Source organism: Brachycentrus maculatus, unplaced genomic scaffold (assembly GCF_059751285.1).
Source record: "Brachycentrus maculatus isolate JH-2025_06_01 unplaced genomic scaffold, ASM5975128v1 h1tg000004l, whole genome shotgun sequence".
Lineage (NCBI taxonomy): Eukaryota > Metazoa > Arthropoda > Insecta > Trichoptera > Brachycentridae > Brachycentrus > Brachycentrus maculatus.
Genome location: NW_028280759.1, coordinates 1,550,524 through 1,575,692, shown reverse-complemented (window position 1 = coordinate 1,575,692; position 25,169 = coordinate 1,550,524). Strand labels below are relative to the sequence as shown.

At 30.3% G+C, this 25,169-nt stretch overlaps 3 long non-coding RNA genes across 3 annotated transcripts; 2 read left to right on the top strand and 1 right to left on the bottom strand.

Moving 5' to 3' along the window:
- Nucleotides 1–13,758: 13,758 nt before the first annotated feature.
- Nucleotides 13,759–16,280, bottom strand: LOC148313915 (uncharacterized). Its single transcript, XR_015838468.1, has 3 exons — nt 16,149–16,280; nt 15,239–15,406; nt 13,759–13,853 (listed from the first exon to the last, which is right to left on the bottom strand). It is a non-coding gene; the product is annotated as an uncharacterized LOC148313915 (long non-coding RNA).
- LOC148313914 (uncharacterized) lies at nt 13,940–16,835 on the top strand. The gene is made up of 2 exons (XR_015838447.1): nt 13,940–14,639; nt 16,159–16,835. It is a non-coding gene; the product is annotated as an uncharacterized LOC148313914 (long non-coding RNA).
- A 6,333-nt stretch (nt 16,836–23,168) lies between these two features.
- LOC148313913 (uncharacterized) lies at nt 23,169–24,562 on the top strand. The gene is made up of 2 exons (XR_015838436.1): nt 23,169–23,260; nt 24,150–24,562. It is a non-coding gene; the product is annotated as an uncharacterized LOC148313913 (long non-coding RNA).
- The last annotated feature ends 607 nt before the right edge of the window (nt 24,563–25,169 follow it).

The window sequence follows — 25,169 nt, the reverse complement described above, 5'->3', positions numbered from 1 at the left end:
AGTATTGTGACATGATTCTGACTTTGGCATCGTTAAATAGCTTAAATTTTCTGTTTTGAATTTGAAAAACTAATTTCGAAATAAATAAAAATGTACGTTGAATATTAATAATATTTGGATTGAATGACCTCTGATATAACCGGTTTATGCAAATTTTGGCTGCAGCAGCTATATCTAGACGGTATCGATTTAATATCTACTCTTTCTCTTATATTTTGTATAAACACATATTTTTATATAAAATAAACAAAATATACTAATAAATACACTATAGGCGTACTACAAATCCACATTGTAACAAAAAATCCAAAAGTTAAAAAAATAGATCACGCCAAATCTCATCCCATAAAGCCCACCTTATCATTTTATTCTTTGTTAAATTACTCTTTACTTCAACCTTATCCGTTTCGTTGCGTTTGGCGAAATTTCCAACAACAACAAGATGAAATGCGAGGTATTCCGTATGTTTAAAAAACTACTCACATTGGCAAAATGTTTTAATTATGAACGTCAATATTTTTTTCTGTTCCCATATTGGATGAAAAAATATCGTTTTACTCAATAATTAAAGAAAACACTTCGTTATTTTACCACTTGAGTTTTATTATAGACTACATGTTTCAGAAGTTAAACTTCCATCATTCAGGTCTGTATAATAACTAAAATATCGTTTAAAAATATCGTTTAAAATATCGTTTAAATATCGTTTAAAAATATCGTTTAAAATATCGTTTAAATATCTGTATAATAAATAAAATATCGTTTTACTCTTTGAAAATGTTTCACTGTATGGTATGTTCTAAAAATTACAAAAAATTTGTAGCACAAAATAGATGCATTTTTTTGACATCTCATCAAAGATGAAGAAGAATATGGAAGTCTGGGCATTTACAGGGCTGACGACCGTCATAGGCTGGTTTAAGTGATCACTTTACACACTTTTATCTTCCATATTCTTCTGCATCTTTGATGAGGTGTCATAAATAATATGAAAATAACTCCAGTAATTAGAGATAATCCAGATTTTGTGAACAAGTATTTGGACACACTCAAAATGTTGCAAAATAGATCCGTTTTTTATCGTTCTTCGTTATGTTTTATATAATATTTTACATAAACCTAATAATATTAATAACATGTGTCTGGCGAGGGTGTTAAAAGAACATGTTTAAGGTATGTACTTTAGTAAATATTTTAAATCTTTGTAATTCAGCAGGCGCCGTAGCCTAGTCGGGGAGACGCTTGGCTGCGAAACTGGCGTCGCAGGTTAGATTCCCGACAGTTCAAATGGAATTCAAGAAATATTTATTTTCAATTTATCAGAGTATATGCGACATATTTTTCATACCTTAAACTTACTATCCTACCTGCAGAGAAGTCTATAAATAAAATAAAATATAAGCTTTGCGGGTTTCTCCTTTCAAAAAAATCAACCTCAACAAGTCCTTAATTGCCTGTTGTGAACTGGGCTAGATTAAGTACGGAAATATAATTATTTAACAACATAAGAGTCGATAACTTTAAGTATACTTCTATTCGATAAAAAATAATAATTTTAAAATACTCTTCTGGCAATACGGATCAACAATCGATTAAATAATGACAGTTATTGGAAATTGAAATAGGAAATAGTTTTTTTTTTAAATAATAAAATTAAGTTTATTTCAACTACGTTACCAAATCCTTAATTCCAAATAAATAAATAAACACTTGTGTAAGATCACTTTTTAATTTGATAATAAAAAAAAACTAGTTTCGAGAAACACAGACGTTCTCATCAAAACTTCTACAATAATTTGCATTTTCACTTGTTGATGAGAGCATCTGTCGTTATTGTAACAAGTCGTGGTTCTATTAATTAACTCTAGAGTGGTCTTATACAAATGTTTTATTTTAATGTTTGAATCTCCATATGCAGATACTTATTTAGTTTTCAGACCACCTAAATAGACGTAAGTATCAAACAATCCAATAAAATAAAACCTAATGTGTAAAATTAATATAATTTTTCATCCATCGTTGGTAATGGCCCAATAACATTCTTTATTCAGACGCTAATAAAAACTGAATAATTTATTTGAAAACAATACAAATTATTTTACTAAAGTATAAATATATTGGCTATTAAATTCATTTGACAGCGTCCGTATTGTTATTCTGTGATCTGTGGCCAGTAGCATCAAAGCCGAAACCGTTTTCATGGTAGAAAGTCATACCCAATAACTGAGATTTAACATTTGAAAGAATTAAGAATATATTAAAAAGGATATCGAATGGACTTGATACTATAATGGTCAATAATTATAGTATCAAGGTTACCTTATATTACATTATACATAGTACCTGGGTTCGATCGAACCCCAGGGGTTCGGTGAGTCAGTCTCCCGGGTTCGGTGGAGGCCAAAACACACACCCGACTTATTGTATGATATATGAAAAATGATATGACGTAAGATTTTTTAAATTATATCCAATAGATCATGTATAAAATTTGCAATAAAATTCATACAAGAGCTCAAACGCTAAAACAATGCATGTTCTCCGCATCGTACTTTTTTTTACTGGGATGGAACTTCAAATAAGTAAAAACAAATTTATTATCTAATATCTATTGTCATAACGTGTTTTCTTTGCGAAATGTGATTTCCGAAATCGGAGAATGACATATAATAATATTAATAATAATAAAACCCTTATCTGCACCCCAATGGTGCATAGGGCACTGATTCATATAAACGCAGTATTATCTTGATCGTTTACACATGAAGGAAAGGTGATCAGCCCTCATATAATAGAGAAGTGATAATTTTCTGGCTACACTGCCGCCCAATAGTCGAATTGTAGTCGTGATGGTACGTTGTGTGATACCTTTCTTAATTTTTTAATCCCTTCATACTATGTCGAGCAAAAAAATAATTAATTTTCCATTTAAGGGTTCGGTGAACGCGCATATAAAACCGGTGGGGTTCGGTACCTCCAACACGGTTAATAATCACTGTACTAGATACTAAAATGGTCAAACATTTAGTATAATATACTAGATACTAAAATGGTCAAACATTTAGTATCTAGTCTATATTTGATTTTTTTCATCAACACGTAGTCATGTGACAACACGAGTATAATCAATTAGTTCTGTTTATGTATATGTATGTATTAGGATACAACATTAGGGCACGTGCACACTTGCAGGAAATCACCGCATAGTAAAAAAAAAGACACTGGACACAATGTTTCGAAAGGGCGGCTGCACTGACTCGCCACAAAGCAGTGATGAAAACTTACGTTATCTGTATCTTATCACATATGTTTTACTCCTATATCCATGAATCTAGAACGCAGGGTAGATCACTCATGATCGACTTTTCACCGTCAGTAATAACGATCAGTAATCGAAAAGAAGTTACAAAATATACCCAATATTTTTAATGTATCCTAATCTTTGTTCACGAATCTGAGTTTGTCCACTAAGGAGTTACGTACATTAACAGAATAAATTGAAATAATGCGCATGAAAGGAATCCACCAGCATTATATATATATATATATATATATATATATATATATATATATATATATATATATATATATATATATATATATATATATATATATATATATATATATATATATATGTATATATATATATATATATATATATGTATATATATATATATATATATATATATATATATATATATATATATATAAATATATATACATATACATATATATATATATATATATATATATATATATATATATATATATATATATATCTATATATATATATATATATATATATATATATATATATATATATATATATTATATATATATATATATATATATATATATATATATATATATATATATATATATATATATATATATATATATATATATATATAAATATATAAATACAAGTTTAAAAAATTAATACAATATGGATGTTCAAATGTTTAATACGTATTAAGTAACTGATAACGTGTTTTTTCAACGCTTACAAATGTATAGGTAAAACTGATTTGCGTTGGATATGATTTCACGCAAGTGTGCAGATACACTTAGTTGGTACCTGTAGTGATTTGAAGACAACAAAAGTCGAGGACGGCTTGGGAGGACATTGCACCACTAGACGGATAACACAAATGCTTTATTTTGGATTCTAGTCATGCTCCTGTTTGTCAGTATGGTAAAAGAAACAAGACAGTAGAAATATACCAGCGAAATTACGTTTGCTGACGTCAGAGAAAAATTCCAAGGTTGTGGCAATGTGATACGCTAGGTATACCAATGTGAGAGTCTATCCTGAGGGGACATCGCAAAATAGTAGTTAGTGCAAACTTTATTGTTCCTTGGGTGTGTACCGGTTTTGTATCATATGTAACATTTGATTTTTTATCAATAAAAAAAACGACTTATTGCTTGAGTTGCATAATACGTATGTACATATGTAACATATAGTATCTCTTTTCAAAAAATTCAAGAATCATATTCAAAGTCTGTTTACTTACCTACCTGCATGTACCTCTAGGGGCAGAGGTCACAAACATGTCAGATGGATACTATTACCAATATTATATAAACACATATAAATCTCCTCATTCGTCAACATTCGAATAAGGTTGAATTAATACAATTATTAATATTTTTTAAACTCCTTAACTTTCAATAAATTTCTTCTTTTCAAAACCATATATATTTATTTCGAAGAAAAACTTATTTTTTCTATACTAAAACGGCGTTTTAATAAAATTAAAATAATTGCTTTAAATTCAACCTGTGTTTTAAAAAAAAAGTTTCGGACTATCGATTATCACTTAATGTCGCGAACTGTGAATCAAGGTTTCTATATTTGTGCCCACTCTGCTCACGCTTAGATTTCCCTGAAAATAAAAAAATTATAGTAAAACCTTTCTTTTATCCAGATCTCTATTATCTGGATTTTCGATTAAGCCGATCGATCTAAATAAAAATTTAAAATAAATAAATGTTGTTTTGTACGAAGCGAATTGCGTCTACCGTTGCTACGTTGTAATAGCATTTTGATCGTTGGTTTATGTTTTCTTTATAAGTAATAATAATAATAAAACCCTTATCCACACCCCAATGGTGCATAGGGCACTGCGTCATATAAACGCAGTGTTATCTTGATCGTTTACACATGAAGGAAAGGTGATCAGCCCTCCGCTTCAGGTACAAGTCCAGGGTAATATTGAATAAATATGACAGTGAAAAAATCACTTATATTTATTTTACCCCCCTTGGGAATCGAACCCGGGACCTCCAGAACGGTAGCCGAGCGTGTTGACCATTACACTACGGAGGCGGACGAAGACTTCTTTATAAGAACACAAATATTTGAAAATATGAGAAATATTTATCATCATTTACTACATACTATTCAACCTTAGTGCATAGAGCACTCCATCAAATTGATGCAATGCTAATTTTATCGTTTATTATATGAAATTAAGGTCCAGCGCTTAAAGTACCCGTCCCGAGTGAAAAATCACTTAAATTTATTTTGACCCCCTCTGATATTGAACCCAGAACTTACAGCTTAGTAGCCAAATGTGCTAACATTGTATTTCTTGAAAAACATTCTAAATTTCTTAAGCTTCTTACAACAATGCAAAATAAGATTTATAGGTGTGTATATTTCGTAGTTTTTTTATAACCATTTTTATGTTGCAAAATTTTCTTTGATACAAATCGATCTCCTTTCAAAACATTCCCCAATAAACAGTGATCTACTTCTGAAAACATGTGATATATAACGTCCTATGATATAAGTGTATATATGAATTTAAAAAATTAGCACTTCAATACTAATCGGTTGACAAATAACTATTACAATCGGCAAACAATCTTTTTGTTACAATGTGTAATCATATTGTATCCTTTTAAACATAATAAAAAACATTATAGTTGGTTCGCATAATCCTCTTTTTTCTTTGTATTATTTCCCGCATCGAGTTAAGGACAATGCACTAAACAGAATTGCAAAGCAATTCTATTCTGATTTTGTGTTTTTATACAAACAGACGTTATGGAATATTTACCCCATAATCATATACATACAACGAGTTACAAAACAAATTAAAGGTAGGCGTAATTATTTTAATGTTCATTCACAAAATTCTTACTGGCACATAAAAAAATCTAATAACATACAAATTTTCTGTGGGGTAGAAGACACTGAAGGTTTTTAATTGGGATTATCATATCGCCCACTCCTTTCAAGAACGTCATAAATCAAAAATCGTCAATTTTCAGTTGTGCACGTTTTCGGAATGCCCAGAAAATGTACTATATTCCAGCAAAAGTGGCATATTTTTAACTTAATATTTACCCGCTATAGGGCAGAAAGTGTTGTTTTTGCATTTTGAAGAAAAGGTATTGTTTAATTATTTTTTTAAACATACTAAATATTTTTCAAATGGAGAAAAAACCTTCAGGTTTTACCTAAAAAGATCTGTTGCACAGTAAAAAGTTCAATAAGTGGCTTGATATTTATTTTTAATACATTGTATTATATTTTTAAACTTTAAAATCGCTCTCCTGAAAAATCAAGTTTTTTGATTCATGACGTTCACATTTTTACTAAAATATCAACGAAAAAATAAGTTCCAAAAAAAAATTCTTAGATTTTCAGGATTTTTCAGGAATCAAAATAAGATTGAGGATGGTTTGAGGAAATTATTATTTTAATTCAAAGGACTTCTTTTAATCTCTTTAACAGTGGGAGGAAGAGGTTGGGAGGTTATTGAAAGGTGGCAGGTATTGTACCATTTTCCAGGTCATCGATTCCCTAGATCGGTGGTCGGTTCTTTGGTCGTCGGCTCAGGCATAAATATGCACTACTAACACCCTTTGCTGATAGAAATATTGATAAAAAGAATTTAGAACTTGTTCATAGAACATCTTCTTTGAGAGACTTGGAAAAGGAAGGCACGATGAGTTTTCTAAATCTGCAATTGTATTCCTAAATCCATCACAATCATAAAAATAGCGAACTCTAGTATTTTTTGTACCTCTTCAGGTTTATGTATTCTAGAAAACGATATTTTTTATAATGAACCTTAATAGTAGAAAGAGAAATTATAAATTAATTTATGTGAATCTAGAATCGTAATATTCTAGGAAATGCAAAGACACAGTTCTCGTGAAGTTTCTATTAAGTATGATATCGAATTTAATTTAATTTATCTTAAGTTAGTAAAACTTAAATTAAAGTTTATTAATTAAGTTAATTAATAGTGTACCCACATTTATAGGTTTAAATTTAAGAAATTTTGTTCTCAAAAGGAATCCGAATCGTTGTACTGACTACATGGAGCCATGATGCCAGAAAGCATAAATTTGTGAAATGGAGTATAACTACATTAACATATGAATGTCCGTTGAGTATTTATATTTGTTCAGAATGTAAGAATTTATTACCCTTTGCGCGGAAAAAATGTTTTCTTATTAGCACTTTGAATCACACAAGACAGTATAAAAGTTGTGTTTTTGGACTCATTTATCCGTTGGCGACTATCGTCATCATGAAATTGGTGAGTATAGTGATCAGTGTTTTTTATACGAATATTATCTCCAAGATTATTTTTATGAAAAAATGTTTGTACCGAGTATTATTGACGGTTTTATAAAACACTTACAAAAGAACACTTTTGAGTTTTTTAGTGTAAACGTGACTAGTTTTGAGAGCCATAACTATTTTCAAAAGGTTCTTACATTTTTTTTATTTTCACCTATTGATGAGAACATTTGTTGTTCTCTAAACGGTTTTTTATGAAATTAACAATTTCGAAAAAAAAAATATTGATTTTTAAATGACAATTTTTTAATGCCACTGAAAATTATTTAAATTATCATTATTTGGTAACTTAATTCCATAAGGTGGGGACTGTCCTCCACATTTTGTCGTAATTTAATATTCGCGGCGAGCATCCGACTTCGGATGGAGTACTAGGATCAAGCGGCAAGCAGCTCGCTCGCTGAACTGACTATACCAGGCATGGGAAACCTGCGGCCTTAAGGCCGCATGCGGCCTTTTGGCTATTCTAGTGCGGCCTTTTGACTGATGCCAATTTTGTAAATAGTCATTTTTTCCATATTTTTTCAATTGCATTTTTAACAATTTATATTGTGATATAATTAAAATATTTAGTTTATAGTGGGGGTGTCAAAGTGAATGTGGCCTTTTGAAATAGAAAGGTTCCCCATGCCTGGACTATACGAATGCTCGCATCCTAGCGTGTTACGTTACGACGAAATGACCTACTAGTGTAATCCGAATATATTTTTCAAACTATTATTGTGTATTTATCATTATTTATGTAGTATGTAATGCATTTTTTATAATTATGTATATTATCCTTAAAAGAAAAACTAGGACATGTGTTTTTTTCAATAGTTTTCTAATAATATGTATACATACATATTTATGTTTCCAAATTTAGGTATTTATTTCATAAAATTATTTTACGTTCTGTTCTTTTAAATTATAATACATAGTTAAGTTAAATGTAAATTGATAAATTTAAATATAATACACAATATGCATTTTCAATGTAATTTCTAACGTTTCTTCATAAACTACTAAGTTAATGAATCTAATGACCACATACTCACTATCTATGAGTTTATTTTTAAAGATTTTCCCATTCGCCAATAATAACCATTTTTCAATCCTTATATTTTTCCTTAGCACTTTAAATAATCGAGATTCCGCTGTATTTGAATTTGTATAATACAGTTTATACAGAGTGACACAAAATTAATCACCCTATCGGAAAATGGCGTCGTACGTCAATCACATTCGATATTTGTGAACTAGACAACTCTAGTATACAAACAGATTCAGGGTGGCGCAAAATGAATCATCCAAATTTTTTTTTTTGAAAAAAATGGTTTTGAGTGATGGATGTGTTTATTTGGACCTTTGCAAATTTTTTGTAAAGTGAAAATTATGATATCTGTCAAGTGGCTGTAGCCAGTATTGATACATATTTCGCTCACTCCTTTCAAGAACGTCATAAATCAAAAATCGTCAATTTTCAGTTGTGCGTGTTTTCGGAATGCCCAGAAAATGTACTATATCCCAGCAAAAGCGGCATATTTTTAGCTTAATATTTGTCCGCTACAAGGCAGAAAGTATTGTTTTTGCATTTTGTAGAAAAGGTATTATTTAATTAAAAAGTCAAATAAACTAGTTATTTTTTAAATGGAGAAAAAACCTTCAGGTTAAACCTAAAAAGATCTGTTGCACAGTAAAAATTTCAATAAGTGGCTCGATATTTATTTTTAATATACTTATTGTATTATATTTTTAAACTTTAATAACGTTCTCCTGAAAAATCAAGTTTTTTTATTTATGACGTTCTTGAAAGGAGTGAGCGATTTGTCCCCGTTTTATCAATATCTTTGTATACTGCAGCTGTCTAGTTCACAAATGTCAAATCCATTTCCATCAAATCGGGTGGTTAATTTTATGCCACCGTTAGTATAACATATAAGACGCATAAAGGAAGTTTAAAATTTAATCTTCCATTTCTTATGTAAATAAATAAATAACTCTGATATTCTTTATTATATTTTCAGGGAACATTCGTCTTCTTTCTCTGCCTGTGTGTGGCCATCCTAGCCGCCCCGTCGGCTGACACTCTTCCTGCACCAAACCAGGACTCTGGTCGACCGCAAGATGACCACACATTCATCCTCTCCAAGCTGATGGCGTTACTTGGAATATTAGCTAGTGGATAGTGAAAAACATTTTTTATACTACAGATATTATTGTAATAAAAACTATCTATTTTATTTTAATATATTATATTTTTATAAGCTTTACTTGTATAACTTATTTAATTACTTGTATAACTTATTTAATTACCCGGACTTAATCTTCTGCATGTACCTTTATGACTTTTATCTCACATGTATCTCCTTCAATTGCCAATATCGCTCACTCCTTTCAAGAACGTCATAAATCAAAATTCGTCAATTTTCAGTTGGGCATGTTTTCGGAATGCACAGAAAATTTACTTTATCCCAGCAGAAGCGGCATATTTTTAACTTAATATTTACCAGCCACAGGGCAGAAAGTGTTGTTTTTGCATTTTGAAGAAAAGGTATTGTTTAATTATTTTTTTAAATAAACTAAATATTTTTCAAATGGAGAAAAACCTTCAGGTATTTCTCAAAAAGATCTGTTGCACAGTAAAAAGTTCAGTAAGTGGCTTGATAGTTATTTTTAATACATTGTATTCTATTTTTAAACTTTAAAAACGTTCTCCTGAAAAATCGAGTTTTTTTATTTATGACGTTCTTGAAAGGAGTGAGCGATTTGTCCCCGTTTTATCAATATCTTTGTATACTGCAGCTGTCTAGTTCACAAATGTCAAATCCATTTCCATCAAATCGGGTGGTTAATTTTATGCCACCGTTAGTATAACATATAAGACGCATAAAGGAAGTTTAAAATTTAATCTTCCATTTCTTATGTAAATAAATAAATAACTCTGATATTCTTTATTATATTTTCAGGGAACATTCGTCTTCTTTCTCTGCCTGTGTGTGGCCATCCTAGCCGCCCCGTCGCACAGTGATTCACCCAGAACAAGCTAGGTGGACAAAAACATTTTATTCTACGATTTGATTGTTCTGGTATTGATCAATATTATTTCATTGATTTTTCGAATAATTATGCATTGTTTCATAATTCTGAAGCTTTGGGAATATTTTAATTTAAAAAACTTAAGGACGAAATAAAAAAAGTATTTAAAAAAAACAGTATTGTTATAATAAGAAAATACATAATATACACAATTAATACAAACCCTCATCCGCACCCCAATGGTGCATAGGGCACTGCATCATACAAACGCAGTGTTATCTTGATCGTTAACACACGAAGGAAATGTGATCAGCCCTCCGCTTCAGGTACCAGTCCAGGGTAATATGGAATAAATATTCGAGTGAAAAAATCACTTTTATTTATTTGACCCCCCTGGGAATCGAACCCGGGACCTCCAGAACGGTAGCCGAGCGTGCTGACCATTACACTACGGAGGCGGATACACAATTAAACACATCATTAATTATACAAATAAATTTACTCTTAATACTATACAATCAACTTGTGAGGGCCTCCGATAGTCACACATCAATAGCATTTTATGACCAAAATCGCGTTAATTCTTAAATAATGATTAAACAAAAAATTTAACCTGGGGTAGGCAAATAATTATTTCCCTATATTATTGTAGAATTATAGCAATTTTTATCATAAAATGCGATTAAACTGTCGCTGTCAGAAGCCCCCTTTAGTTATTGTTTTTGTACCTATATACTTTACGGAAATAATTTAGATTACAGAAATAAACATAGAATAACATTAATAAATAATACACAAGACTAATAATCATTATCACGACTCATCATCAATCTCACAATCAGAGGAATCAGATATTAAATAATCACCATCGTTACATGGATGAAAGTTATTTGCCACCTGATGTTCTGCTATTGAAGGCAGGACAATTAAATTCAGAACTTCCAACGGTAATTTATCGGTTCTCTTTCTAGGTACTTCTCTGAGTGAGTTAATTACAGGATCGGATGTTTTCAAAAGCATATTCAATAAATCTGTATTCGTGGAAGTACGTGACAGTTTCCTAGTATGGTGCTCGCGGAATCTACGACAATCTTTATTTCGGGCCTCTTGAGATTCTTCCGAGAGCTCCCCGACTGGAAGAATGAATGTTTTAAAAACCACCGTACTGTGTACTAGACTTGAGGCTGACTTCCTCCAGATGATGAAGAAGCGCAGGGATGATGCATTTTTATATTAAATTTTACATCTACGCCCTCTAACCAATTTTTATTTTTGTTTAAAAAATGGTCCGTCTTCATATAAGCTGCAGCCCACTTTTCAGAGAATTTTGACGAAACACTTTAAAATTTTATCAGTAAATGCTTCTTTGAATCAAAAATCATATCCGTAACACTAAATTTTTTAATAATAAAATCCATCAGACGAAAATTTCGTTCTTCTTTCGCATGTTTCCGCCATTCTTCAAATACTTCTAATTTTGAGAGAGAGCACTCACGATCTGAAAAAAATAAATAAATGAAAATTGCTACTATATGTCTTATAAAAATTATATATCGTTGTATAGCTAATGAATGTAGCTACATAATATCAAAAAATTAGCCTGGATATATCTGGGGACAAAAAGATGCATACGTTCAAAAATTTAAAACGAAAAAAAAAAAATCAATTTTTACGTAGTTTTTCAAACTCTATCATAACTCATATTGTCGTGCATTTGAACCAAATTTAAAATAAAATAAAAAAATTTATACCCTCTTAAGTAAAATCCATTACAGCAATAGTAATATTCTTCACTTCAAGTCTTGTAAGATGTTATTGAAAGCACTGCAAAATAGCAACTAAATTGTTTACAAAAAAGGAATAACCTTATCACTTCATTTCAACCGCTTATGACTCATCGTTCTGGAATATTTGCCATAATAATTACCTGGATTTGTGACTAATGGAGGGTTGTTATTATCATGTTATCATCAATAAGTCGATTCATTGAATTGACTTTTGTCTTGCTGGCTTGTTCTGGGCGAATCACTGTGCGTCGGCTGACACTCTTCCTGCACCAAACCAGGACTCTGGTCGACCGCAAGATGACCACACATTCATCCTCTCCAAGCTGATGGCGTTACTTGGAATATTAGCTAGTGGATAGTGAAAAACATTTTTTATACTACAGATATTATTGTAATAAAAACTATCTATTTTATTTTAATATATTATATTTTTATAAGCTTTACTTGTATAACTTATTTAATTACTTGTATAACTTATTTAATTACCCGGACTTAATCTTCTGCATGTACCTTTATGACTTTTATCTCACATGTATCTCCTTCAATTGCCAATATCGCTCACTCCTTTCAAGAACGTCATAAATCAAAATTCGTCAATTTTCAGTTGGGCATGTTTTCGGAATGCACAGAAAATTTACTTTATCCCAGCAGAAGCGGCATATTTTTAACTTAATATTTACCAGCCACAGGGCAGAAAGTGTTGTTTTTGCATTTTGAAGAAAAGGTATTGTTTAATTATTTTTTTAAATAAACTAAATATTTTTCAAATGGAGAAAAACCTTCAGGTATTTCTCAAAAAGATCTGTTGCACAGTAAAAAGTTCAGTAAGTGGCTTGATAGTTATTTTTAATACATTGTATTCTATTTTTAAACTTTAAAAACGTTCTCCTGAAAAATCGAGTTTTTTTTTATTTATGACGTTCTTGAAAGGAGTGAGCGATATGTACGCAAATGATACATATTAGTGTAAAGTGTTTATTGTATTGGGCTTATACGCTCTCGTTAAAATGTTATCATTATAACAAGAGGTATAGGCCCAACACAATTTTTATAAGCATTACTTGTATAACTTACTCAATAACCAGGTGTTTATATTCCACATGAACCTCTATCTCGCAACCATCTTTTTCAATCCACTGCCCCTTGCTGGTATAGTTTAAACACCAAAGGTTTGATTTTTCCGATCTAATATTCGATGGTCTAACTTTTTATTCACGATGTTCCTTGGAAGAAAAGTACCTCTCTAGACTAAGGTAGTCTCAGTCTGAAAACTGTGAAAATATTGCGAGTTTCTAAAAGTCTATAAAGCTCTTTATTATATAGTAATATCCTACGTATCTCGCTGCTCAAGTAATCTACGACCATGTGAAGTGTTATCTAGAATATACCTCACTAACAGGGATCCATGGTACATCCATTGGTCCATCTTCATCTCTGAAAAACTATGGTGATTTTTCAATTAATTTTAAGATATTATTGATGTTCCTATAAAAGACATAATTTTTAATATTGTTTTTGAAGGTAAGCAATAACTAAAATAACAAACCTTTACCCTTTTCCTGCTTATTAATAATTGAAGCTAGTATTATGTAAATATTTTTTTTAAAGAGGTGTACTTAATATGATACAATATATGTATAAGTATTTCTACTATGTGTGATAGAGTACTTGAGAAACAATAAGTATACGAGTATTGCTAAGTAAATTGATGATGACAGCATAAATACTCGTTTCCAAGGTAGAAGATCTTCAGTCAGATGGAAATGATATTACCAACAATTTCCCGAATATATTGGAATCAGGAACATATATATTTTTAATAAACAGAAAAGGACTTCGTTTATTTAAAATATAACTATTTATTTTAAATATATAAGTTTTAGGTAAGGGAGAGTCTTTATTAATAAAGATGAATATATATTTTTCCCAACCTTCCCGACTTTCACACAAATCGATTATTTATGAACGATCCTAAGTTCTTTTAGATTTTGTTTTTCAATTTACGATCACCTTTTATTATAAATTATTTAAATATTATTTGGGTTTTCTTTACATTATTTTTACGCAAACAATTAAAAGGCCGTGATAATAAAGATTGGTAATCTATGTTAATACAAACAATGTATTCTTGAACAGAAGATCTTGATGATAAATAACCCAATCTTATAAATATGGTCGCGATGGATCATCAATAGTTAAAAATTCACAAAGCAATGAGGCATAAAATGGTGAGTGTGTTATACTACTCCCAGAATTTACGTATTTATTTTTATATTTTATAGTTTTTAACCAATTTATTTTTTTTATATATTTTCCTATAATTAAGGAATTCATTTTACGATAAAAGTTAGCTTCTTGCAAATAGCAGTAATATAAATTGAAAAATAAATTAAAAATTGACAATAAAATCTGTGCAAAAATATTTTAAAAATGAGTGTTGCCTTTTAACTTCAGTTTGTGTATTTTGTGTTCGAATTAGTATTATTTATTGATGTACTTATTAATTAATTGCATTGATGTACGGTTTTCTTTAAAAACAGGACAAATGACAGTTATTTAAAAAAAATAAGATTAAAATCATTTTATGAAAGAAAATTAGAAGGAAACCTTGAAATTTGAGTAAAATTTTGCAGTAGGTTTGTCAAGCGATAAATAAATATGATATTATTTTATAGAATTCACTGCAGGAGTGTATATCGGTTAGTGAGGCTTATTATACTGTAGTAATAATATTTCATCTTTACATTTTAATAAATAAAAAACTGAAGCTTACGTATTTTTCAAATATTTTTACGAAATATGATATAATAACATGGCTAATACTTACAATTCAGGATACATTTTCACTATTTTTTTCTGGTTCATTTCAATGTGGCGGGTTCACAAGCTTTCGCGTTATTTTTTTCAATTTGTCATTAATATCATTTTATCATTTGGTTTATATGAATGTATATAAAAGACTGCTTAAATTGGTCCTCCGGATCAAGGAAAAAAGCTGTAAAAAAACGTAAAAAGCTTTCATTTTACAAAACAAATGTTTAAATATCTTCTTTACAAAAACGGTAGTCTTCTATTAAAAAAACATATTTTAAGACTGTGTATAAAACTACATAAGACATATTTTTTAATGAACGTACTCTTTGGAACATTTTTTCTGTATGAAAATGCAAGGCCTTTGTTCCTAAATAAATATTTTATTACGAGAAGCGCTATTTACTAGAGCTAAAATATTTAATAATATTTCATTTTCAGTTTTTTTTTTATATCCATGAATCAGAAAACTTTGGTTAATGAATATTATTATGAAATTCTAAATAAAAATCACCTAGTTCTCAGTTACCAATTTGTAAAAATGCATATTTTTAATGTGCATTTTAAAACACAAAAATACAGTTTGTTTTTTCACCTGCTGATGAGAACGTCTGTAGTTTCAAAACTAGTTGGGTTTGCATTAATAAATTGATAAATAAATTTAAAGGAGACATTTTGATTTTGAAGAAAAATTCACCGCTGGCACGTAATTTTTCTCCTCACATTTGACAAAATATAATTATCAAATATATATTTTTAAACAATTTTGATAGTAGACTTGTTTTTTCAAGTACCTTTGTCAATTTATATAATATATTCGAGAGTTTATAAAACGATTGGAGTTAATAAACGCGATTTTTTTTATCAAATGGAGACGATGTTAGCGACGAATTATTGAAGAAAATGAATGAAATTATATAATGTACCTTTTTGCAGATATTTTATTTCTTCCTACTTGTAATTATGCGAGTATCGGCCGCTCCGTTCCTTGATGGCGGATCCAACAGTTATGGCTCCGGAGCCGACGATGATTCTGCCAACGACACCGCTGCCAACTACGACGTGAATCCATCTGACATCATACCATTCAAGATTTTAAAACTTCTTCTCCTGAAGAAACTAGTATTTCTCGGATAATCATTGTCAACACGCTTCTCCAAATAAAATAACACGAGAAAGTGCAACATACATGTACATATACGTACTGGTGTCACCGATAATTACGTCACAAAATGTAGCTATTCCAGTATTGTAAAATAAAATAAACTTTAATTTATATTATATTTATTTAAAATACTATTGACAAACCATAAGGAAAAATCATGAATTGAACATTTCTTAGTAAAATTTACTTGCTCTTACGATTCGCAAATTTTATTACAAATTCATGTATTTTAAATTTATCGTGACACAGGTGGAATGCATCGAAACACGTGACGATAGATTCTAAGAAATACTATGTATTTAATATCTCAATACAATGTATTTAATATCGTTAAATGGATGAAAATAAGTTTTCTAATTTTGTAATGAATTTGTAATCCAATGTTATTTTTCTTTGATTTGCATATTTTTTTGACATGTATTATAAAACGAATAAAACACGAACTTTGTTTTTTACAACTTTTATTTGTAGCTATGAAAAAATTAAAAAAAAACTTTAACAAAAAGTGTTTATAAAACAATTAAAAGCTTTATGGAATAAATTTGTAATGCGATAAATTTTTCTTTGACAATCATAAATTGTTAATAGATTTTATAAAATTATTAAAACACAAACATTGTTTTTATTACTACTTTTATTTTTATTACTATTGTTCCAACCGGTCATGAAAAACACGTTGTCTTCTCAGGGATGGATACATACCTGATAAATCTTGATTTATTGCCTAAAATATATTTATTTTATTGATTACATAAATTGAGACGAGCCCCTGTCTGTGGGTCGTTGAGCCATTCAATTATTACTCAATACTAGCACATCATTATTAACTGGGCAGAAAAATTATGAACGAATCAAATTATTTATCTTAAAATTTCGTTGGACGTGTAAAAATTTACAAAGAAAGTAAACTTAACAAATATTAGAATTTTGAAATTTCTCAAACACCCCCACTTTAGTTGACACACTAACAGTTTAACAATTAGATATATAAGATCGTGATAGTTTTATTTTTAATTATAAATTACTTACCTACATCGGTTATTCCATTCATTAGGGATTCAGTTAAATAACAGTGCCAAAATGAAAATACAATTGGTAAGTTCCTGAAAATATGTTATTTGTAATTTTGTGAGAGCCAGTAGAGTATTCATAACCAATTTTGTGAGAATATTAGCAGCAAACTTTTTTACAACATTGTGAATGTGTAAAAATAATCCATGGTTCAGATCTTGTATACTTATAAAAGGGTCTCTGCTAAATAAAAGCTTTCTTAATCCAAGACAGATGGCTGTTGTGAACTCATATATAATATGTACTGTGTCATTAAATTGATCATACTGTATCTAGGAGTTTGAAAATTTGAGTTGTGTGGTTGTAAATCATGGGTAAAATAGTGAATGTTACACGTGTGTAAAGTGATCACTTAACCAGCCTTTGATAGGTCACAAGCCCTGTAAATACCCAGACTTCCATATTCTTCTTCATTTATCTTGAGATGACAAAAATTCAACCATTTTTGTTACATACAGTAAATATACCCTACAGTTATATTAATTTTATTCTACTATACTGCTACTACTACAATACTAACCCTTATGCACATGCAATCGTGCATAAGGCACTGGAATAAATCATTTACGGGTAAAATAAATCTGCGCAGACAAATAAGACTGTTATTATATAACGCTTTATCATTCAAACCCTTATCCGTACCCCAATGGTGCATAGAGCACTGCATCATACAAACGCAGTGTTATCTTGATCGGTAACACATGAAGGAAAGGTGATCAGCCCTCCGCTTTAGGTACCAGTCCAAGGTAATATGGAATAAATGTTAGAGTAAAAAAAACACTTATATTTATTTGACCCCCCCTGGGAATCGAATCTGGGACCTCCAGCACGGTAGATAAACACGTTAACCATTACACCGCGGAGGCAGATACGGATAACGCTTTATCACTCCAACAAATGATGGTTTTATTCCAGTACTCAAATATTTCACAGTTAGTTTTCTTTTTTATTTTCAATATGCATTTGTTTGCCTCTTTCTTCTAAAAATGTACTCTGTGAGTGTTTGTCTTTCTCCTCCTAACTTTAACTCCTTAATAATAATTGTTCTATTTTTTTAATCCACAGATCATCCTGGCTCTAGTGTGCCTATCAGTGTTGGTATTAGGGGCTCCATCTCAAGACAGTGATCCCACGAGAATAGGCCATTCTTATCCTGACAGCAGCAGACCGCAAGATGACGCTTCTATCAAATTCTACAAGTTGTTTGGGAAATTATTCATCGGATAAAACTAAAAATCTAGAATATTTCAAAACTCCCATATTATATTTATCAGTATGAAACTTGTCACAGGAATGTTAAATTATTTTATTGTCTTTTATGAATGATTTTTGTATGAACTGTTATATAAAATAAAACACAAATATATAATATTATATCATAGCTTTTTAATGAATTAAATAAATTTTACATATGTTAATCTAAGAAAGAATATACAGTTTATATATATATATATATATATATATATATATATATATATATATATATATATATATATATATATATATATATATATATATATATATATATATATATATATATATATATATATATATATATATATATATATATATATATATATATATATATATATATTTATAATAAAAATTAATTATTTTACCAACAAACATAACTAACACGTGTAAGTCCCTCTCCAAGCACAAGAGCTCAGTCTCTTTATTGGAGAGAATTGCGTTTTTAATTTTAAAATTGTAAGTAGAAATGTTTAGAAAATTAATTTTAAAAAAAAACTTTGTAACCACATTAAATAATAAAAATATATAAAAATATGACTGTTCTTCTTCTTACTCTTTTTTTCCCGCATTAAATGATGCATAAGGCAGTACAAGGCTATCAAGACAAAGAATGTCGACTATATTTGGCATGTGCTAATAAGACTCAAACGGAATACCTTCTTCAAGTTACTATGAAGGGAATGTTTGGTCCCTTAAACATTCCCTTCATAACAACTTGAATAACCTGGAAATATTGTGATAAAACATAAATCAGCTCCAGAGCCCGGATTCAAATAGCTGTATCCAGAGCTAATGGCCAAAAGGAATCAAACCCAGGACCTAGGAATGAATGTCTAAGTTGCTAATATGGACCCACAAACGGGCTCAAAAGTTTTAAATACTTAATAAACGTCATTAGCTCGGCAATAAATCACATTGTTTATAAACGTGACATGTTTGAAAACCCGAAAAAAATGCTAATACATACATGTGTATTTTGGTATATGATGTAAATAAAATAAATTTTAGCAAGAAGTTTCTCGTATTTGACGAGTTAAAAAAATAAATCTTAGTCATTATTAATTTTGACGAATTTGGCAGCAATGTGTGAAACCGTCAAATATTCAGGGATCAACAATAGATTAGCCATAATTTAATATCTTTTGGACATTTTAAATTTATGTTCGGGAAGGTTTTTAAAATATGAATGAACGGGTTTGCGATGCAACACCAACCCTCCGTATCTGAAAGCGAAGTTAAAGGTTACAATACAAAGTCAAAATTACGTTCATAAAAAGACCATGGGTCCAAAAACTTTTCGAATAAAAAAAATTAGGAGGTTTGCTATAATTTCTAATTTTCGGTAACTAAAATGATTTTTGAACGGCGAGGGATTTTTACTATGTTTTTCCTGGTCTTTTAGTATTTTCCTGAATTCTAATGTAAAGTTGAATTGTTACCTACGCATTACGATGGCATTATCATATTACTCCCAAAAGATTTAGTAAACACAAATAAACAAAATATGCCTTACATTACTGCTCACCAATGAGCATCATGTATATTTTACAGTTGTGAAGTATACCTACATCCTTTCTTCTTGAAGTTGATTACATATTTTTAAAATTTATTAATACAAAAAAATGTCATCAGACTTACTGGGTTATATAAAATTGTTATGTTATACATAACATAAAAATTTATCAAAGGTATCCTACAGCACTGCAGCACAAAAAAACTACAGCGTTTGGAGGTGCCTTTTATTTAGAATAGATTGCAAAAACGTTTTTTATTTTTAATTATTGCCATATCATCCCATTTTGATGAAATACGCAAATCGAAGTGTAACTAAAAGTCACTTTTAACCCCTTTTGTAACCTATTTTTCCTTTTCACGTAGTCCAAATTACAAAAAGAAATAATAAAAAAAATCCAGGAAAGCGTTGGAAAATTAATAATAAAACATTAACATATTATATGAATACCTTTTGGTTTGGTGCGATATAATTTCATGTAACCAAAATGTATATTTGTGTTTTTTACTCCTTTACGATGATAAATGGTCACCCGATTATTTTAAATAATTAACAAAATAAATAATAATTGCCTAAAGGAATCTTTAAATCCAGGGGTGGATAGCTAATATGACTTATATTTACAACACAATCTCTTTTACGAGATATTCATGAAGGTGGTGAAAAAGGAGGGGGTTTAATAATTATTATTTATGTTTACATGTTTAAAAAATTAATTAAAAGTAAAGAGAATATACGTAAAAGAGAAACAAATATTTTTTAATGGTGATTTTTTTAAATCAGTAAATTGGGGGTAAAAATATTGGGTTCTAAATATACATAGGTACTCTGCGTAAAAGAAAATTTTAAATATTCTATGAAACTGAAATGAATTTTTTTTTAAATAATTAATTAAGGTGTAGCACAAACTCCTTTGACCATCTTCCAGCCCACCCCTGTATACATCAATCATATAAAAACGACCATTAAATATCTACTGAAAAAAGGATATGCTGATGAGGAAAATAAAATGAAAAACTTTTTTTGTCTGCACACAAACACTGTGACATCTGATATTTTGGGTTATTTGTCTTGTATGTTTAACAAATTAGTTATCTGAGGTTTTTCCAGACACACTAGAAAATATTTATTTTTGGAAAAGAAAGGGTTTACCAATTTCAATAAATCGAGGGTGAAATTGAACAGCGCATTATATTTCCTATGCAGCAGTCCAAAAGCAGTTTTTAAATAATAATAATAGCTTTTAGAGATGTGATTAATGGATAACTTTTTATTATTTTTCGATTACCTAATCTGGGTGGTATTCTACTACTTTTACTATTTGTAGATTTAAATTTCTGTATAGTTTTATTTTTTTAATATGAAATCGTCAGCAATAAAAGGAACTAGAAATACGCAATACGTAACCAATAAATCGAGGTGAAATTGAACAGCGCATTATATTTCCTATGCAGCAGTCCAAAAGCAGTTTTTAAATAATAATAATAGCTTTTAGAGATGTGATTAATGGATAACTTTTTATTATTTTTCGATTACCTAATCTGGGTGGTATTCTACTACTTTTACTATTTGTAGATTTAAATTTCTGGATAGTTATATTTTTTTAATATGAAATCGTCAGCAATAAAAGGAACTAGAAATACGCAATACGTAACCAAATTTGTGCACTATTGGCGTGATCAGCTTTAAATTGACGAATATAAAATACAAATTAAGTAACGAGTAAAGAAGTCATTTTTTAATTCATACGCTTATGTCTAAAATATTTAAAGTAACAAAAAAGGTCACATTATCAATTATCAGATTTAAAAATCGATAAGTATCTTATATTATATTTAGATTTGGAATTAGGGGATGTCTTATTTACAATGTCACATATTTTTGCTGTTTTTAGTCTAGTATTAATCTCAAGTTATAGAAAATAACTAGATATTCTATAACTTGAGATTAATCATGTGTCGTTCGAACGATGAACAGTCAAATCTCAACGATTCATTTTTAAATACACTGATAGAGAGAAGAATCTTGTTCACGAATACTAAGCCGTTGATTCGATCTAGGGAACGACAAATCTTTTCTTGATTGTGTATGTTTTAATTTTCGTATGGCATTTAGTAAGAAGTACAAAGTTTTCTAAGTTGTTGGGCTGCGTTACATGCACAGATCCAGACTCTCCATCCACTTGACGGCTCCTGGCTCCTGGCGTAGCTTCATGAAGGTCTTTAAGGCCAGGAGGGTATCTTCTGTTGGGGTACTCCGGACTATGTGCCGGACAGTCAGGTTCTTTTGTTTTCTTGATTCAGTGACTGTTTCACTAATTCACTGAGAGTTGTGAAGGAAAAAGTAAAGCTTCATTTTAAGTTTCCGTTTTTCTGTTACTTTTCCCGTCACCGATACGATTTGCAATGGAAATTCTCCTCTACTTAAGAGAGAAAATGTAATAAAAATTCTCCCTTTTCCCAGCCGCGTTTTTATTTGACCCGCCAACGATACTGATTTTGCTAAATCAATTAAATACCAGAATAACCTATAAGATCCATCGTTCCTTTGATCCGATCTTGGGTGATATAGATGCACTGATGTGGATCTTTTGAAGGACCGGATCTTACCCACATCTAATAATCAAACTAACAGCTAAATTGGTACCTATGGTTAAGCTCGTCTAGATAAAAATTAAATTTGATTATAGATGACAAAAAAAATTGTGAAGGATTATTTAGGACTGTCATTTATTTCACTGTACCGTACGCTGGGGGCATTCCGGTGTCCCGGTTGAACATTTCATAAATCTGGCAAGCCTACCTATGGTCCATATGATGGACACCCCTGTTCTATTTACTCAGTGAACTTTTGTACAAAATTAATACACTAGTGCAAATATTATCGCACAAATACTTCCTCATATTCACAAATTAAAAAAAAAATCAACATTTGTATATAAAGCGAATTCAGTATTTAACATACAACACAATTCATTCTTATTCTTATAACGAGTAGGTACTTGTATCTTAAACTGAACCATGAAACTACAGCTGGTGAGTTATAATATTTTTTCCCATTACATATTTTTATTTTCATTTTGAATTCCTACTATATCCATTTGAATTTCCTTCCATAAACAATGTTTATCATTCACTGTTGCGGGTCTGGTTCCCGCCAAATGGAACGTAAATTCGAGAAATTAAATTATTTTTTATTGGTCACGGTGTCATGATGCCATTTTATTTATTGATATTGTTCGAAAGATTCCCGCCAAAAATTTCAGACCTATAATTCTGAAGGAAATTTTTATAAGCTTTAGAAATACCCCTGTCCATCCATAAAGAAAAAAGCTGAATTTGTGCTTTGTGATAATTTAAGGCATTACCTTGTGAATAGATTAGAAATGTAGCTAACTAACTGAAGTGGCACAATGACGCCACCTCTCTGCAGGGGTAGGAAGAGAAATAAAACGCCATACCACTCTATATTTGTAAACATTCTTCGCCTCTTCCACATTCATGCACCTCCTCATACATACCCGCCGATTATTTCGACTAATAACCCGACCGTTGTCAAGTACTTGACTTACCTGATAATGCCAAGTTTTCTTCGGTCTTCCTCTGCTCCTTTTTTCTACTACATTCGCCTCATAAATTTGTTTTGCCGTTCTTTCCTCACTCATTCGCTCCATGTGTCCAAACCATATTAACACACACATACACACCTTTCTTAATTTTATCGATAATGCTTATCTCACGTTTGCATTCTTTCTTTGTTTCACCGTTCGAATATCAATCATACATTGTTTTGCCGAACATTCATCTTAGGGATTGCATTTCGACTGCATTCAGTCTACTTTCATCCTTATTTTCCCAACGTACGTTTCATAATGGTTGATGTACATAATGTAATGTTATTAAATGTGCTTGTGTTTATTTACAGATCATCTTGGCATTGATGTGCTTGTCGATACTGGTGGCAGGAGCTCCATCGCAAGATGCTGATGCTACAAGAGTCGGCCAGTCGTACCCTGACAGCACCAAACCTCAAGATGGCCAGTCTCTTGGGATTCTAACACTGTTATTTGGTGCACTCTTTGGATAATTATCTAATTAGTTTAAGTTCATCCGTGTGACATTACTGGTTGCTGAAATGGTCACAAACCAATTTTTCGGTATTCTGTGACCATATTCTGTGACGGTATTCTGTGGCCCCAACCGCGGTCGCGGTCGCGGTTGCGTCTGATATGTTAACATGTAATATTTTTATGTTACACGGGTATGTGAATATTAATTTAAACCACTCTTGTAAATAATCAAAAAAATACATTTTTATGAATATATATTTTACATTAACTTTTTTTGGTTTTATTTCTATTTATCTCGCATTTGAGATGTGAATTATCAAAGAGTACTTCTGATACCCTAGACGGACATGGTCAGCAATGCAAGAGTTCTTCGAAGACCCAGAGAAAGGAAGTAATATCGAATATGTCCTATTTGGGATATCGCTCACTCCTTTCAACAACGTCATATATCAAAAAAAAATATTTACCATGTATTAAAAAATATTAAGATTGTAATGTATTAAAAATAAATACCAAGCCACTTATTGGACTTTTTACTGTGCATCAGATCTTTTTAGGTAAAAACTGAATGTTTTTTCACCATTTGAAAAATATTTAGTTTATTAAAATAAATTAAACCATACCTTTTTAAAAATGCAAAACCAACACTTTTTGTCCTGTAGCGGGTAAATATTAAGTTAAAAATATGCCGCTTTTGCTGGGATATAGTACATTTTCTGGGCATTCCGAAAACATGCACAACTGAAAATTGACGATTTTTGATTTATGACGTTCTTGAAAGGAGTGAGCGATGTCCTCTGAAGAGAAAAATTCAATTCACTGCAACTGATCATCATGGGTAAGACCGAGGGCTGAAGAGGTGTCAGAAGAAGGCG